General features: G+C 49.7%; 1 protein-coding gene, 1 long non-coding RNA gene and 1 pseudogene across 15 annotated transcripts in view; 1 reads left to right on the forward strand and 2 right to left on the reverse strand.

The window, feature by feature from the left end:
* LOC120999536 (zinc finger protein OZF-like) overlaps positions 1 to 17,030 on the reverse strand; it is a 2,085,412-nt gene that overhangs the window by 383,590 nt on the left and 1,684,792 nt on the right. The window lies entirely within an intron of this gene.
* The window catches only part of LOC120997449, a 168,064-nt pseudogene that overhangs the window by 99,650 nt on the left and 51,384 nt on the right, over positions 1 to 17,030 (reverse strand).
* LOC120999570 lies at positions 1,536 to 14,488 on the forward strand. Its single transcript, XR_005778556.1, has 3 exons — positions 1,536 to 1,547; positions 1,756 to 1,762; positions 14,286 to 14,488. It is a non-coding gene; the product is annotated as an uncharacterized LOC120999570 (long non-coding RNA).

Genomic DNA, 17,030 nt, shown 5'->3' on the forward strand with positions numbered 1-17,030 from the left:
AGCGATTCTGACGCCGAGATTGGGTCAGATGAGGAGGCTTTTGCTGAAGCTAGTGCTTATTCTGAGGAAGAAACGCATGCGGGGCCCAGTGCCCCCCACTGCCCCACCCCTTCCACTTCTCAAGTGAAGGATTCCTCTGCTATGGTTACTCCGGCTTCTTCCCTTGTTGACCCTTTGGGAGAGCCTATGTTTGACCCTAACGCCCTCCACCATCCCAGATCGGCGGAGTGGCTGCCGACGGACCATGTTGGCAAATACTTGGAGCATTGGGTCCGCCGCCCCCTTAGCAAGGAGGCGCACAATAAGATGAAGGCGGAATGCCCTAGACCCATTGTACCTAATAAGGTATGTGACACCCCTGTGGTTGATCCCAAGGTCACACAATTTCTTGCCAAGTCCGGCTGGAATCCCCGTAAGGGGTAGACTCAGCTCTGCGTAGCTGTCAGGACAAGCTCCTGGATGTATTTGGTCCTCTGGCCAAATTGTTTGAGATGGCTGAGAATGCCAGATCTGAGGGGTCCCCTATTGACCCAGAGGAAATGAGGGGCTGGATCCAGCGAGCAATCTGCATTGCTGGCAACGCCAATTCCTCTCTAGCAATTGAGAGAAGAAAGGCGATTCTATTTAAAATAGACCCGAAACTGGCCAACCTGGCCCTGACTGAATCAGGCGCAGATGCTCAGGGTCATCTTTTTGGCTACTCCTTTATTAAGGATTTGAGTCGGTTCGTGGGAGCATTCACTGCCCCAGATAAGGCCCAATCCTCCATTAGGAGAGTATTCCAGGGACGGGTCTCCACCAGGGCCGGCAGTATTAGGGGCCGCCTGTCCGGCCGTTCCAATTTTCAAGCCCGCAGCGCGGGCAGAGGCTCCTTTTATCAACGCCCCACCTTCCAGGAACAGAGGTTTCCATCCCCTTTCTTCCCTGCCAGAGGTGGACAATGGCGTGGCAGATCCTACAGAGGGAATCAGTCTTCACGACGTCCTTTCGGTAAGTCCTCCCCCGATGGGGGCTTCTTTGGATCATTGCATAGGGGGCAGACTCCTTCATTTTTCCCCTGCTTGGGCGGCAATAACATCCGACCCTTGGATTTTATCCACTATAGAAGGCTTCCACGTGGAACTCGTGGGTTCGCCGGACCAGATTCCATCCCCTCCCACCTCCCTGCTGTCTCGCCCCGACGCCGCGCTGGTAGACCTAGAACTCACTTCCCTCTACCACAAGCGGGCGATCGAGAGGGCCCCACTATACACGAAAGGGGTCATCAGCTCTATCTTTCTGGTCCAGAAGAAAGAGGGTCAGATGCGCCCAGTTATCAATTTGCGGGCTCTGAATGCAATTGTCCGCTATCGCCACTTCAAGATGGAGGGCATCCATCTACTCTGAGATCTCCTTATGCCGAGCGATTGGTTTGTAAAACTAGACCTCAAGGACGCTTACTTGACAGTTCCTGTGTCCGCCCCCTCCAGGGACTTGCTGCGGTTCCTGTGGAAGGGAGAGATCTGGTGTTTCTCGTGCCTCCCTTTCGGCCTTTCCTCAGCACCGTGGTGTTTCACGAAACTAATGCGACCGGTTGTGGCCTGGCTCCGCAGTCGTGGGGTCCGCCTCATAATATACCTGGACGACATTCTTGTCATGCATCAGTCGGCCTCAACTCTGTTAATACATCTCCCCTGGACGACGGATCTTCTATCCCGTCTCAGTTTTCTCGTCAACCACGAGAAGTCGTGCTTAGTACCATCGCAGAGGATGGAGTTTTTGGGTTTTACCGTGGATTCGGTGTCGGAATCCCTCTCTCTACCCGCAACGAAGCTGCGTTCCATACGCAAGGAACTCAGACATGCCCTGTCTATGCCTCTGTTGTCCCTATGCCATCTGGCCAGGATCATCGGTCTCCTCGCCTCTTCGATCCAAGCGTTGTTTCCAGCCCCTTTGCACTACAGGGCCCTTCAGCGATTGAAGATAGCACATCTCCGCTCAGACACTCTGACCCTGGACCCGGAATCTCGGGATGAGATCGCTTGGTGGATCGACAATCTGGAAGCATGGAACGGCAAGGCGATATTCGGTTTACAACCCGATTTTACTGTCGAGTCGGACGCCAGTCTTCACGGCTGGGGTGCCCACTGCAACGGGATCTCCACGGGCGGCCGGTGGTCCACAGAAGAGGCACGACTTCATATCAACGCATTGGAACTTCTTGCCGGTTCCTTTGCCATTCGGAGTTTCACCAACGGGATGGCTCGGGCGTGCATTCGTTTGAGGATGGACAATGTGTCTGCGGTACGCTACATCAACCGGTTGGGAGGTACGCGCTCGGCTACCTTGGCTCGGTTAGCGAAAGATTTCTGGTCCTTTTGTCTCTCCAGGGAGGTCATGGTTCAAGCGGAATATCTTCCGGGGCTCCACAACAGTCGGGCGGATTGGGGCTCTCGCTACCTTACGGACAGCAGCGATTGGATGCTAGCTCCAGAGATTTTTTCCAAGTTATCCAGGAATTGGGGTCCTTTTGCTATATACCTATTTGCCTCACGTCTCAACACCCAACTTCCGCGATTTTTCAGCTGGCGCCCGGATCCGGCAGCAGAGGCAGTGGACGCGTTCCTTCAACCCTGGTCTGGTCCGCTGATGTATGCATTTCCGCCATTTGCTATGATCCCGAGGATGATGTTACATGTTCGTCGTCAGCTGGCCGAATTGGTGGTGGTGGTCCCTTTCTGGGGGACTCAGGCTTGGTTTCCGTCGCTACTGGGTCTCCTGATAGATGTGCCTTTTCTTCTCCCGATTCGGATGGATCTCCTCCAGGACCCTCGAGGATTGCACCACCCACTCCTGTCGGACGGATCCCTACGGCTGATAGCTTGCCGGATCTCAGGACGCCTGGAGAAGTCGGCGATATTTCGGAGGCAACTAGATGCCTTTTGGACAACGCATTGGCTCCCGGCACCAGAAAATCTTATCGGGCAGCCTGGCGATCTTGGTCTGGTTGGTGCGTGGAACGAGACTTGGATCCCGTTTCGGCCCCTGTGACCCATCTTTTAGACTTTCTTACCTCCCTTTTCGAAGCGGGTAAGGCTTATCGGACAATTAATTTGTTCAGGTCCGCTATTTCGTCTACGCATCACGGTTTTGATGGTGTCCCTGAGGGACAGCACCCTTCCGTATGTCGTTTGCTTCGCGGTTCCCGCATGTCTCGTCCTCCCCGGCCTCGCTTTACCACGACTTGGGACGTGTCTTTGGTCTTGTCCTTTTTATCCAACTGGCCAGGTAACCCGGATCTCACGTTACGGCAGTTGTCGGCCAAATTATTGGTTCTTTTTTGCCTGATATCCTGTAAGCGGGTCTCAGATGTTCGGGCGCTTGATCACGACGCCAGGTCATTTACTCCGGAAGGGGTCACCTTCAATATATCCAGATGTACTAAGACCAACATTAGGTCGGTCTCTTATCCATTCTTTTCCAGCTTCGCCGGCTCTTTGCCCGGTGACTTGTTTGAGGGAATATGAGTCCCGACACGTACTTACCGGTCGTCTTCGGTTCCTCAGCTTTTCCTATCCATTCGGCATCCGTTTGGTCCTGTGTCCAGCCCTACTTTGGCGCGCTGGATGAAGTGGGTTATGTCGTTAGCAGGAATTGATACTTCCATATTTACAGCTCATTCCGCTAGAGGCGCATCGGCTACCGCCTTGGCTGTTTCGGCGGCACGGTTGGAAGATATTCTACGTCTTGCGGACTGGTCTTCGGCGTCAACATTCAGGGAGTATTATTTTAGACTGCCTCCACATTTGTTTTCTGCTGTTATTGCTCAACTTTAAACTTAGCAATAGGAGCCTCCGTGTCTTGCTGTAAAACTAGGTGATTTTGCTAGTCTATGACGGAAAGTCATGGTTTTATTAAAGACACGGAGGCGATTATTGCCCGCCCTAGGATTCCCTCCCTTACAATGTATTTTTCTGTGGTTTTTCAGTCTGATTTGCATGCTATGTCTGCATAGTCGGCTTAAGATGTTTATTCTGGCAGGATCGCGCATGACTTGCGATGTATTCTCCTGCCCATGGCTTAACCTGTTTATTACTTTCAGGAGGAAGTTGATTCGCTTCGGGCTTCAGTTGCTCTGTTCCAGTTATAGCCATGTTGGCTTTCAATGAAGAAAGGTTCCAGTGATCTGAGCTGATGGTGTTCGTTGGGATGTTCCGGTGGTTCCGTGCTGGTCGTTTCCCGATTCAAGGTTCCGGTTTCGTGTTCGGTGGTTCCGGTCATGGTGTCAGGCTCGTAAAGAAAGAGGAGGATCTATAGGAGGAGCCGTCTGTTATATGGACTGTGAGGGGAGGGTGATGTTACTATGGTTACGTTATGTTATGTAAACTTTTCTTTGCTGCTATTGGTGGACAGTAAAGAAGGAGATAGCAATACTCGCCTCTGTGTCTTTAATAAAACCATGACTTTCCGTCATAGACTAGGAAAATCACCTAGTTATACCAGTATAGTCTATACTAGGGGTGGGCGATATGGCCTAAAATCTATATTGCAATATAATTTTAAGCATATGCGATATACACTCCCCTAAAGAATTATTAGGAACACCTGTTCTATTTCTCATTAATGCAATTATCTAGTCAACCAATCACATGGCAGTTTCTTCAATGCATTTAGGGGATGCTCCTGGTCAAGACAATCTCCTGAACTCCAAACTGAATGTCAGAATGGGAAAGAAAGGTGATTTAAGCAATTTTGAGCGTGGCATGGTTGTTGGTGCCAGACGGGCCGGTCTGAGTATTTCACAATCTGCTCAATTACTGGGATTTTCGCGCACAACCATTTCTAGGGTTTACAAAGAATGGTGTGAAAAGGGAAAAACATCCAGTATGCGGCAGTCCTGTGGGCAAAAATGCCTTGTGGATGCTAGAGGTCAGAGGAGAATGGGCCGACTGATTCAAGCTGATAGAAGAGCAACGTTGACTGAAATAACCACTCATTACAACCGAGGTATGCAGCAAAGCATTTGTGAAGCCACAACACGCACAACCTTGAGGCGGATGGGCTACAACAGCAGAAGACCCCACCGGGTACCACTCATCTCCACTACAAATAGGAAAAAGAGGCTACAATTTGCACGAGCTCACCAAAATTGGACTGTTGAAGACTGGAAAAATGTTGCCTGGTCTGATGAGTCTCGATTTCTGTTGAGACATTCAAATGGTAGAGTCCGAATTTGGCGTAAACAGAATGAGAACATGTATCCATCCTCTGATGGCTACTTCCAGCAGGATAATGCACCATGTCACAAAGCTCGAATAATTTCAAATTGGTTTCTTGAACATGACAATGAGTTCACTGTACTAAAATGGCCCCCACACTCACCAGATCTCAACCTAATAGAGCATTTTTGGGATGTGGTGGAACGGGAGCTTCTCACCCTGGATGTGCATCCCTCAAATCTCCATCAACTGCAAGATGCTATCCTATCAATATGGGCCAACATTTCTAAAGAATGCTATCAGCACCTTGTTGAATCAATGCCACGTAGAATTAAGGCAGTTCTGAAGGCAAAAGGGGGTCCAACACCGTATTAGTATGGTGTTCCTAATAATTCTTTAGGTGAGTGTATATCGTGATATATTGTTTTCTATATTTGTGGGGGGGGGTGTTTAACCACCTCCGGACCGCCTAACGCAGGATCGCGTTCCGGAGGTGGCAGCGCTGCGCACAGTCACGCATATACGCGTCATCTCGCGATGGCCGAGATTTCCTGTGAACGCGCGCACACAGGCGCGCGCGCTCACAGGAACGGAAGGTAGGAGAGTTGATCTCCAGCCTGCCAGCGGCGATCGTTCGCTGGCAGGCTGGAGATGTGTTTTTTTTAACCCCTAACAGGTATATTAGGCGCTGTTTTGATAACAGCGTCTAATATACCTGCTACCTGGTCCTCTGGTGGTCCCCTTTGTTTGGATCGACCACCAGAGGACACAGGTAGCTCAGTAAAGTAGCACCAAGCACCACTACACTACCCCCCCCCCCCCGTCACTTATTAACCCCTTATTAGCCCCTGATCAGCCCTGATCACCCCATATAGACTCCCTGATCACCCCCCTGTCATTGATTACCCCCCTGTCATTGATCACCCCCCTGTAAAGCTCCATTCAGATGTCCGCATGATTTTTACGGATCCACTGATAGATGGATCGGATCCGCAAAACGCATCCGGACGTCTGAATAAAGCCTTACAGGGGCGTGATCAATGACTGTGGTGATCACCCCATATAGACTCCCTGATCACCCCCCTGTCATTGATTACCCCCCTGTCATTGATTACCCCCCTGTAAAGCTCCATTCAGAAGTGCGCATGATTTTTACGGATCCACTGATAGATGGATCGGATCCGCAAAACGCATCCGGACGTCTGAATGAAGCCTTACAGGGGCGTGATCAATGACTGTGGTGATCACCCCATATAGACTCCCTGATCACCCCCCTGTAAAGCTCCATTCAGATGTCCGCATGATTTTTACGGATGCACTGATAGATGGATCCGATCGGCAAAACGCATCCGGACGTCTGAATGAAGCCTTACAGGGGCATGATCAATGACTGTGGTGATCACCCCATATAGACTCCCTGATCACCCCCCTGTAAAGCTCCATTCAGATGTCCGCATGATTTTTACGGATGCACTGATAGATGGATCCGATCCGCAAAACGCATCCGGACGTCTGAATGAAGCCTTACAGGGGCATGATCAATGACTGTGGTGATCACCCCCCTGTCATTGATTACCCCCCTGTAAAGCTCCATTCAGATGTCCGCATGATTTTTACGGATGCACTGATAGATGGATCGGATCCGCAAAACGCATCCGGACGTCTGAATGAAGCCTTACAGGGGCATGATCAATGACTGTGGTGATCACCCCATATAGACTCCCTGATCACCCCCCTGTAAAGCGCCATTCAGATGTCCGCATGATTTTTACGGATGCACTGATAGATGGATCCGATCCGCAAAACGCATCCGGACGTCTGAATGAAGCCTTACAGGGGCATGATCAATGACTGTGGTGATCACCCCCCTGTCATTGATCAACCCCCTGTAAAGCTCCATTCAGATGTCCGCATGATTTTTACGGATGCACTGATAGATGGATCGGATCCGCAAAACGCATCCGGACGTCTGAATGAAGCCTTACAGGGGCGTGATCAATGACTGTGGTGATCACCCCATATAGACTCCCTGATCACCCCCCTGTCATTGATTACCCCCCTGTCATTGATTACCCCCCTGTCATTGATTACCCCCCTGTAAAGCTCCATTCAGACGTCCGCATGATTTTTACGGATCCACTGATAGATGGATCGGATCCGCAAAACGCATACGGACGTCTGAATGAAGCCTTACAGGGGCGTGATCAATGACTGTGGTGATCACCCCATATAGACTCCCTGATCACCCCCCTGTCATTGATTACCCCCCTGTAAAGCTCCATTCAGATGTCCGCATGATTTTTACGGATGCACTGATAGATGGATCGGATCCGCAAAACGCATACGGACGTCTGAATGAAGCCTTACAGGGGCGTGATCAATGACTGTGGTTATCACCCCATATAGACTCCCTGATCACCCCCCTGTCATTGATTACCCCCCTGTCATTGATTACCCCCCTGTAAAGCTCCATTCAGACGTCCGCATGATTTTTACGGATCCACTGATAGATGGATCGGATCCGCAAAACGCATACGGACGTCTGAATGAAGCCTTACACGGGCGTGATCAATGACTGTGGTTATCACCCCATATAGACTCCCTGATCACCCCCCTGTCATTGATCACCCCCCTGTCATTGATCACCCCTCTGTAAGGCTCCATTCAGACATTTTTTTGGCCCAAGTTAGCGGAATTTTTTTCTTTTTTTCTTACAAAGTCTCATATTCCACTAACTTGTGTCAAAAAATAAAATCTCACATGAACTCACCATACCCCTCACGGAAACCAAATGCGTAAAATTTTTTAGACATTTATATTCCAGACTTCTTCTCACGCTTTAGGGCCCCTAGAATGCCAGGGCAGTATAAATACCCCACATGTCACCCCATTTCGGAAAGAAGACACCCCCAGGTATTCCGTGAGGGGCATATTGAGTCCATGAAAGATTGAAATTTTTGTCCCAAGTTAGCGGAACGGGAGACTTTGTGAGAAAAAAATTAAAAATATCAATTTCCGCTAACTTGTGCCAAAAAAAAAAAATTTCTATGAACTCGCCATGCCCCTCATTGAATACCTTGGGGTGTCTTCTTTCCAAAATGGGGTCACATGTGGGGTATTTATACTGCCCTGGCATTCTAGGGGCCCCAAAGCGTGAGAAGAAGTCTGGTATCCAAATGTCTAAAAATGCCCTCCTAAAAGGAATTTGGGCACCTTTGCGCATCTAGGCTGCAAAAAAGTGTCACACATCTGGTATCGCCGTACTCAGGAGAAGTTGGGGAATGTGTTTTGGGGTGTCATTTTACATATACCCATGCTGGGTGAGAGAAATATCTTGGTCAAATGCCAACTTTGTATAAAAAAATGGGAAAAGTTGTCTTTTGCCAAGATATTTCTCTCACCCAGCATGGGTATATGTAAAATGACACCCCAAAACACATTCCCCAACTTCTCCTGAATACGGCGATACCACATGTGTGACACTTTTTTGCAGCCTAGGTGGGCAAAGGGGCCCACATTCCAAAGAGCACCTTTAGGATTTCACAGGTCATTTACCTACTTACCACACATTAGGGCCCCTGGAAAATGCCAGGGCAGTATAACTACCCCACAAGTGACCCCATTTTGGAAAGAAGACACCCCAAGGTATTTCGTGATGGGGCATGGCGAGTTCCTAGAATTTTTTATTTTTTGTCACAAGTTAGTGGAAAATGCTGATTTTTTTTTTTTTTTTTTTTTCATACAAAGTCTCATATTCCACTAACTTGTGACAAAAAATAAAAACTTCCATGAACTCACTATGCCCATCAGCGAATACCTTGGGGTCTCTTCTTTCCAAAATGGGGTCACTTGTGGGGTAGTTATACTGCCCTGGCATTCTAGGGGCCCAAATGTGTGGTAAGGAGTTTGAAATCAAATTCTGTAAAAAATGACCTGTGAAATCCGAAAGGTGCTCTTTGGAATATGGGCCCCTTTGCCCACCTAGGCTGCAAAAAAGTGTCACACATCTGGTATTGCCGTACTCAGGAGAAGGTGGGGAATGTGTTTTGGGGTGTCATTTTACATATACCCATGCTGGGTGAGAGAAATATCTTGGCAAAAGACAACTTTTCCCATTTTTTTATACAAAGTTGGCATTTGACCAAGATATTTATCTCACCCAGCATGGGTATATGTAAAAAGACACCCCAAAACACATTCCCCACCTTCTCCTGAGTACGGAGATACCAGATGTGTGACACTTTTTTGCAGCCTAGGTGGGCAAAGGGGCCCATATTCCAAAGAGCACCTTTCGGATTTCACAGGTCATTTTTTACAGAATTTGATTTCAAACTCCTTACCCTACATTTGGGCCCCTAAAATGCCAGGGCAGTAAAACTCCCCCACAAGTGACCCCATTTTGGAAAGAAGAGACCCCAAGGTATTTCGTGATGGGCATAGTGAGTTCATAGAAGTTTTTATTTTTTGTCACAAGTTAGTGGAATATGAGACTTTGTAAGAAAAAAAAAATAAAAAAAAAAATCATCATTTTCCGCTAACTTGTGACAAAAAATAAAAAGTTCTATGAACTTACTATGCCCATCAGCGAATACCTTAGGGTGTGTACTTTCCGAAATGGGGTCATTTGTGGGGTGTTTGTACTGTCTGGGCATTGTAGAACCTCAGGAAACATGACAGGTGCTCAGAAAGTCAGAGCTGCTTCAAAAAGCGGAAATTCACATTTTTGTACCATAGTTTGTAAACGCTATAACTTTTACCCAAACCATTTTTTTTTTACCCAAACATTTTTTTTTTATCAAAGACATGTAGAACTATAAATTTAGAGCAAAATTTCTATATGGATCTCGTTTTTTTTGCTAAATTTTACAACTGAAAGTGAAAAATGTCATTTTTTTGCAAAAAAAATCGTTAAATTTCGATTAATAACAAAAAAAGTAAAAATGTCAGCAGCTATGAAATACCACCAAATGAAAGCTCTATTAGTGAGAAGAAAAGGAGGTAAAATTCATTTAGGTGGTAAGTTGCATGACCGAGCAATAAACGGTGAAAGTAGTGTAGGTCAGAAGTGTAAAAAGTGGCCTGGTCTTTCAGGGTGTTTAAGCACTGGGGGCTGAGGTGGTTAAACTTTTTTTTTTTTTTTTAACTTTTTATTTAATAACTATTAGCCTCCTTAAGGGCTAGAACCCTTGTCATATTCACCCTAATAGAGCTTTATTAGGGTGAATAGGACTTTACACTCTCCCTGCTGCCCTGTGCTTTGTGCACACAACACAGGGAGCTGACCATGGCAGCCAGCCTCTCATGTGCCCCCCAGCCTCTCATGTGCCCCCCAGCCTCTGATCCGCCCCCCAGCCTCTCCCTCTTATCAGCCCCCTCTGGTAACTCAAACCCATCCTCCCTCCCTCCCCAGTATTAATCACTGGTGGCAGTGGCCACAGGGTCCCCCTCCTCCCCCCCATCATTGGTGGAAGTGGGCATTTCCGATCGGAGTCACAGCAGTGTAATGCTGGGGCTCCGATCGGTTACCATGGCAGCCAGGAGTCACGCTACTGAAGTTCTGGCTGCGATGGTATGTTAGTGAGCAGCATTATACTCACGTGCGCCGAGGCCGCCGGGCGCTCCTTCTTCTCATAGGTCTGTGCGGCGCATTGCTAATGCTATAAGCATTAGCAATGCGCCGCACAGACAGAAGAAGGAGCGACCGGCGGCCACGGCGCACGTGAGTATAATGCTGCTCACTAACATACCATCGCAGCCAGAACTTCAGTAGCGTGACTCCTGGCTGCCATGGTAACCGATCGGAGCCCCAGCATTACACTGTTGGGACTCCGATTGAAACTGCCCACTGCCACCAATGCAGAGACTGAAGAACATTCCCGGCACCCGACCTCTGACAGGACGCTGTGATCTGTGTGATTAACCCCTCAACTGAGGGGTTAATTGTGGCGGATCGCAGTGTGCAGTCACAGGGGCCGGGATATGGCCGGCACATTCATTGGTGGCGCAGTGGCCACAGTCCCTCCCCTCCTCCTCCTACTCTGTTCTCATTGGTGTTCAGCAGCAGCCGCGCACAGTGGGGAGGAAGGGACTCCCTCCTTCTCCCTCCACTGTGCCGGCTCAGGAGAACATGGTGCGCGCCGAGAGCGCGATCATATCGCGGTCCGGCGATATGCATAAAATCCATATCGTAGCACAAATTTATATCGCATATCGCCTATATCGCCCACGACTAGTGACAGTCTATACTATAATACACAGGAAGATGACTATGTATATACCTGCGCTGTACATATAGATTACACTCAGATAGACCCAGGTTATACCAGCACAGTATATACTATAATACACAGGAAGATGACTATGTATATACCTGTACATATAGATTACACTCAGATAGACCCAGGTTATACCAGCATAGTATATACTATAATACACAGGAAGATGACTATGTATATACCTGCGCTGTACATATAGATTACACTCAGATATACCCAGGTTATACCAGCATAGTATATACTATAATACACAGGAAGATGACTATGTATATACCTGTACATATAGATTACACTCAGATAGACCCAGGTTTTACAGCAAGACACGGAGGCTCCTATTGCTATCTCCTTCTTTACTGTCCACCTTATAGCAGCAAAGAAAAAACTTTACATAACATGACGTAACCATGGTAACATCACCCTCCCCTCATAGTCCATATAATAGACGGCTCCTCCTATAGATCCTCCTCTTTCTTTGCTGCTGCCACCAAGATAAGTACTCATTTTGGCAGCTCCTGTGTCTATATATTTTGCATTAGATTGTGCATTCTATTTGTATTGCTGCTATTGTCTGCTGCTATTGGTACTAGCTGCTGCTAGCGTTTATATTACTGCGCTTTGCTGGGGATTATTTCCCTACACCCTATGTTTTGCGTTTTCCCTTTTCCTAATATTTTTAGGTTCCGTTTTACCTCCCCATAGGCTCCGCTTTTTGCGGTGAGTCTTTATACCCCATTCCAGTGTATTTACAGGTTTTCCCGTCTTACCCCATCGGCGCTGCGGTTTTCCCGCGCTCACCTCAGTCTTCTCCATGGCCGCGTGATCTCGCGAGATCCCGGCGGCCATCTTGGTACTCCTTTGGCCGTCTCCCGCTTGGTCTCGCGGGATTTCGGCGGCCATTTTAATTTCTTCTGCTTCTTCCCGACGGCTATCGCGGGACCTCGGCGGCACTTCCTGTTCCTCCACATCTGTTCCTGTGATCCAGTCGCCTGTATCGGCGCTCCTGCAAATCGGGTGACTTACCCTACCTTCCTCTCCTAATCGCTTCCCCGGCACTATCGTTAGCTAGCCTCTATTAGGCCTCTTATATATTTATAGCCTTAGCTCAGTTGCCTTTATCTGCATCAGGGAGACATTTATATATATATAGAGAGATATATAGATTCTTTATTCTCATCATGGAGGCCTCGGCTCCCTCTTCCCCTGATAGGGATACCCATAGTGGGGCTGACAACCAGGCAGTAGCGCTGCAGCGCTCTGTCACGGCCGCTATTACTGCTGCAATGGACTCCATGTCCTCTGTGCTCTCTCAGACGATAGCACAGGCACTGGCTGGCCACCCTGTTTCAGGGTCTGTGCAGCCTGCGACCCCCACAGCTCAGCAACCTCCTAGGAATAGTCCTGTGTCACAGGTACAATTGACTGGTGCGCCTCCGGCCACCCTTGAACACGCGCATAGATCGCGTAAGAGAGCCTTTCCGCGCCAGGCAGAACGGGCGCGGCCTTGGAAATGCGCTAGAGCGCAACAATTGAGTGATTCCGACGCCGAGATTGGGTCAGATGAGGAGGCCTTTGCTGATACAAATGCTGAGTCTGAGGAAGATACACATGCAGGACCCAGTTCCCCAAACTGCCCCATTCCTTCCACTTCTCAAGTGAAGGATTCCTCTGCTAGGGCCACTCCGGTTTCCTCCCTTGTCGACCATTTGGGAGAGCCCATGTTTGACCCTAACGCCCTCCACCATCCCAGATCGGCGGAGTGGCTGCCGACGGACCATGTTGGCAAATACTTGGAACATTGGGTCCGCCGCCCCCTTAGCAAGGAGGCGAGAAATAAGATGAGGGCCGAATGTCCCAGGCCTATTGTGCCTAATAAGGTATGTGACACTCCTGTGGTTGATCCCAAGGTCACACAATTCCTTGCCAAGTCCGGCTGGAATCCCCGTAAGGGGTTAGACTCAGCTCTGCGTAGCTGTCAGGACAAGCTCCTGGATGTATTTGGTCCGCTAGCCAAACTTTTTGAGATGGCTGAGAATGCCAGATCAGATGGGTCCCCCATTGACCCCGAGGAAATGAGAGGCTGGATCCAACGTGCAATCTGCATCGCTGGCAACGCCAATTCCTCTCTAGCAATTGAGAGAAGGAAAGCAATTTTATTTAAAATTGACCCGAAACTGGCCAACCTGGCCCTTACCGAATCAGGCGCAGATGCTCAGGGTCATCTCTTTGGCGACTCCTTTATTAAGGATTTGAGCCGGTTCGTGGGAGCTTTCACTGCCCTAGATAAGGCCCAATCTTCAATTAGGAGAGTATTTCAGGGACGGGTCTCCACCAGGGCCGGCAGTATTAGGGGCCGTCTGTCCGGCCGCTCCAATTTTCAAGCCCGCAACGCGGGCAGAGGCTCCTTTCAGCAACGCCCCGCCTTCCAGGAACAGAGGTTTCCATCCCCGTTCTTCCCTGCAAGAGGTGGACAATGGCGTGGCAGACCCTACAGAGGAAATCAGTCCTCACGACGACATTTCGGTAAGTCCTCCCCCGATGGGGGTTTCTTTAGTGCATTGCATAGGGGGCAGACTCCGGCATTTTTCCCCTGCTTGGGCGGCAATAACATCCGACCCTTGGATTTTATCCACTGTAGAAGGCTTCCACGTGGAACTCGTGGCTTCGCCAGACCAGATTCCTACCCCCCCCACCTCCCTGCTGTCCCGCCCCGACACCGCGCTGGTAGACCTAGAGCTCACTTCCCTTTACCACAAGCGTGCGATCGAGAGGGCACCACCAGACACGTCAGGTGTCATCAGCTCTATCTTTCTAGTCCAGAAGAAAGGGGGTCAGATGCGCCCTGTTATCAATTTACGGGCTCTGAATGCGATTGTCCAATATCGCCACTTCAAGATGGAGGGCATCCATCTACTCCGAGATCTCCTCATGCCGGGCGATTGGTTTGTGAAACTAGACCTCAAGGACGCTTACTTAACAGTACCTGTGTCCGCCCCATCCAGGGACTTACTGCGTTTCCTGTGGAGGGGAGAAATCTGGAGGTTCTCTTGCCTCCCTTTCGGCCTTTCGTCAGCACCGTGGTGCTTCACGAAACTTATGCGACCAGTGGTGGCCTGGCTCCGCAGTCGTGGAGTCCGCCTCATAATCTACCTGGACGACATTCTGGTAATGCACCAGTCATCCGCGACTCTGTTGATTCATCTCAGCTGGACGACGGACCTTCTATCCCGTCTAGGTTTTCTCGTCAATCACGAGAAGTCATGCTTAGAACCATCACAGAGGATGGAGTTTTTGGGTTTCACCGTGGATTCGGTGTCCGAATCCCTCTCTCTACCCATAACGAAGCTGCGTTCCATACGCAAGGAACTCAAACATGCTCTGTCTATGCCTCAGCTGTCCCTGCGCCACTTAGCCAGGATCATCGGTCTTCTCGCCTCGTCGATCCAAGCAGTGTTTCCAGCCCGATTGCACTACAGGGCCCTTCAACGCTTAAAGATAGCGCATCTCCGCTCTGGCGCTGCGTTCGCAGACACTCTGACCCTGGACCCGGAATCTCGGGAAGAGATCGCTTGGTGGATCGACAACCTGGAGGCATGGAACGGCAAGGCGATATTTGGTTTACATCCCGATTTCACTGTCGAGTCGGACGCCAGCCTTCACGGTTGGGGTGCCCACTGCAACGGGATCTCCACGGGTGGCCGGTGGTCCACAGAAGAGGCACGACTTCATATCAACGCGTTGGAACTTCTTGCCGGTTCCTTTGCCATTCGGAGTTTCACCAACGGGATGGCTCGGGCGTGCATTCGTTTGAGGATGGACAATGTGTCTGCAGTGCGATACATCAACCGGTTGGGAGGTACGCGCTCGGCTACCTTGGCTCGGTTAGCGAAAGATTTCTGGTCCTTTTGTCTCTCCAGGGAGGTCATGGTTCAAGCGGAATATCTCCCGGGACTCCACAACAGTCGGGCGGATTGGGGCTCTCGCTACCTTACGGACAGCAGCGATTGGATGCTAGCGCCAGAAACGTTTTCCGAGTTATCCAGGAATTGGGGTCCTTTTGCTATAGACCTATTTGCCTCACGTCTGAACACCCAGCTTCCACGGTTTTTCAGCTGGCGCCCGGATCCGGCGGCAGAGGCAGTGGACGCGTTCCTTCAACCCTGGTCCGGACCGCTGATGTATGCATTCCCGCCATTTGCTATGATCCCGAGGATGATGTTACATGTTCGTCGTCATCTGGCCGAATTGGTGGTGGTGGTCCCCTTCTGGGGGACTCAGGCTTGGTTTCCGTCACTACTGGGTCTCCTGATAGAGGTGCCGTTTCTTCTCCCGAATCGGATGGATCTCCTCCAGGACCCTCGAGGTTTACACCACCCGCTCCTGTTGGACGGATCCCTACGTCTGATAGCCTGCCGGATCTCAGGACGCCTGGAGAAATCGGTGATATTTCAGAGGCAACTAGACGCCTTTTGGACAACGCATGGGCTCCCAGCACCAGAAAATCTTATCGGGCAGCCTGGCGATCTTGGTCTGGTTGGTGCGTGGAACGGGACTTGGATCCCGTTTCGGCCCCTGTGACCCATCTTTTAGACTTTCTTACTTCCCTTTTCGAAGCGGGTAAAGCTTATCGGACAATTAATTTGTTCAGATCCGCTATTTCGTCTACGCATCAGGGTTTTGATGGTGTCCCTGCGGGACAGCACCCTTCCGTATCGCGTTTGCTTCGCGGTTCCCGCATGTCTCGTCCTCCCCGTCCTCGCTTTACCACGACTTGGGACGTGTCTTTGGTTTTGTCCTTTTTATCCAACTGGCCAGGTAACCCTGATCTCACCTTACGACAGTTGTCTGCCAAATTAGTGGTTCTATTTTGCTTGATATCCTGTAAGCGGGTCTCTGATGTTCGGGCGCTTGATCACGACGCCAGATCATTCACTCCGGAGGGGGTCACCTTCAATATATCCAGACGTACTAAGACCAACATTAGGTCGGTCTCTTACCCATCATTTCCAGCCTCGCCGGTTCTTTGTCCGGTGGCTTGTTTGAAGGAGTATGAATCCCGGACGCGTACTTACCGATCGTCTTCGGTTCCTCAGCTTTTCTTATCCATTCGGCATCCGTTTGGTCCTGTGTCCAGCCCTACTTTGGCGCGCTGGATGAAGTGGATTATGTCGTTAGCAGGAATTGATACTTCCATATTTACAGCTCATTCCGCTAGAGGCGCATCAGCTACCGCCTTGGCTGTTTCGGGGGCACGATTGGAGGATATTCTGCGTCTCGCGGACTGGTCTTCGGCATCGACATTCAGGGAGTATTATTTTAGACCGCCTCCACATTTGTTTTCTGCTGTGATTGCTCAACTTTAAACTTAGCAATAGGAGCCTCCGTGTCTTGCTGTAAAACTAGGTGATTTTCCTAGTCTATGACGGAAAGTCAGGGTTTTATTAAAGACACGGAGGCGAGTATTGCCCACCCTGGGATTCCCTCCCTTATAATGTATTTTCTGTGGTTTTCACTCTGATTGGCATGCTTTGTCTGCATAGTCGGCTTAAGATATTTATTA

Source organism: Bufo bufo, chromosome 4 (assembly GCF_905171765.1).
Source record: "Bufo bufo chromosome 4, aBufBuf1.1, whole genome shotgun sequence".
In the NCBI taxonomy this organism is placed as follows: Eukaryota; Metazoa; Chordata; class Amphibia; order Anura; family Bufonidae; genus Bufo; species Bufo bufo.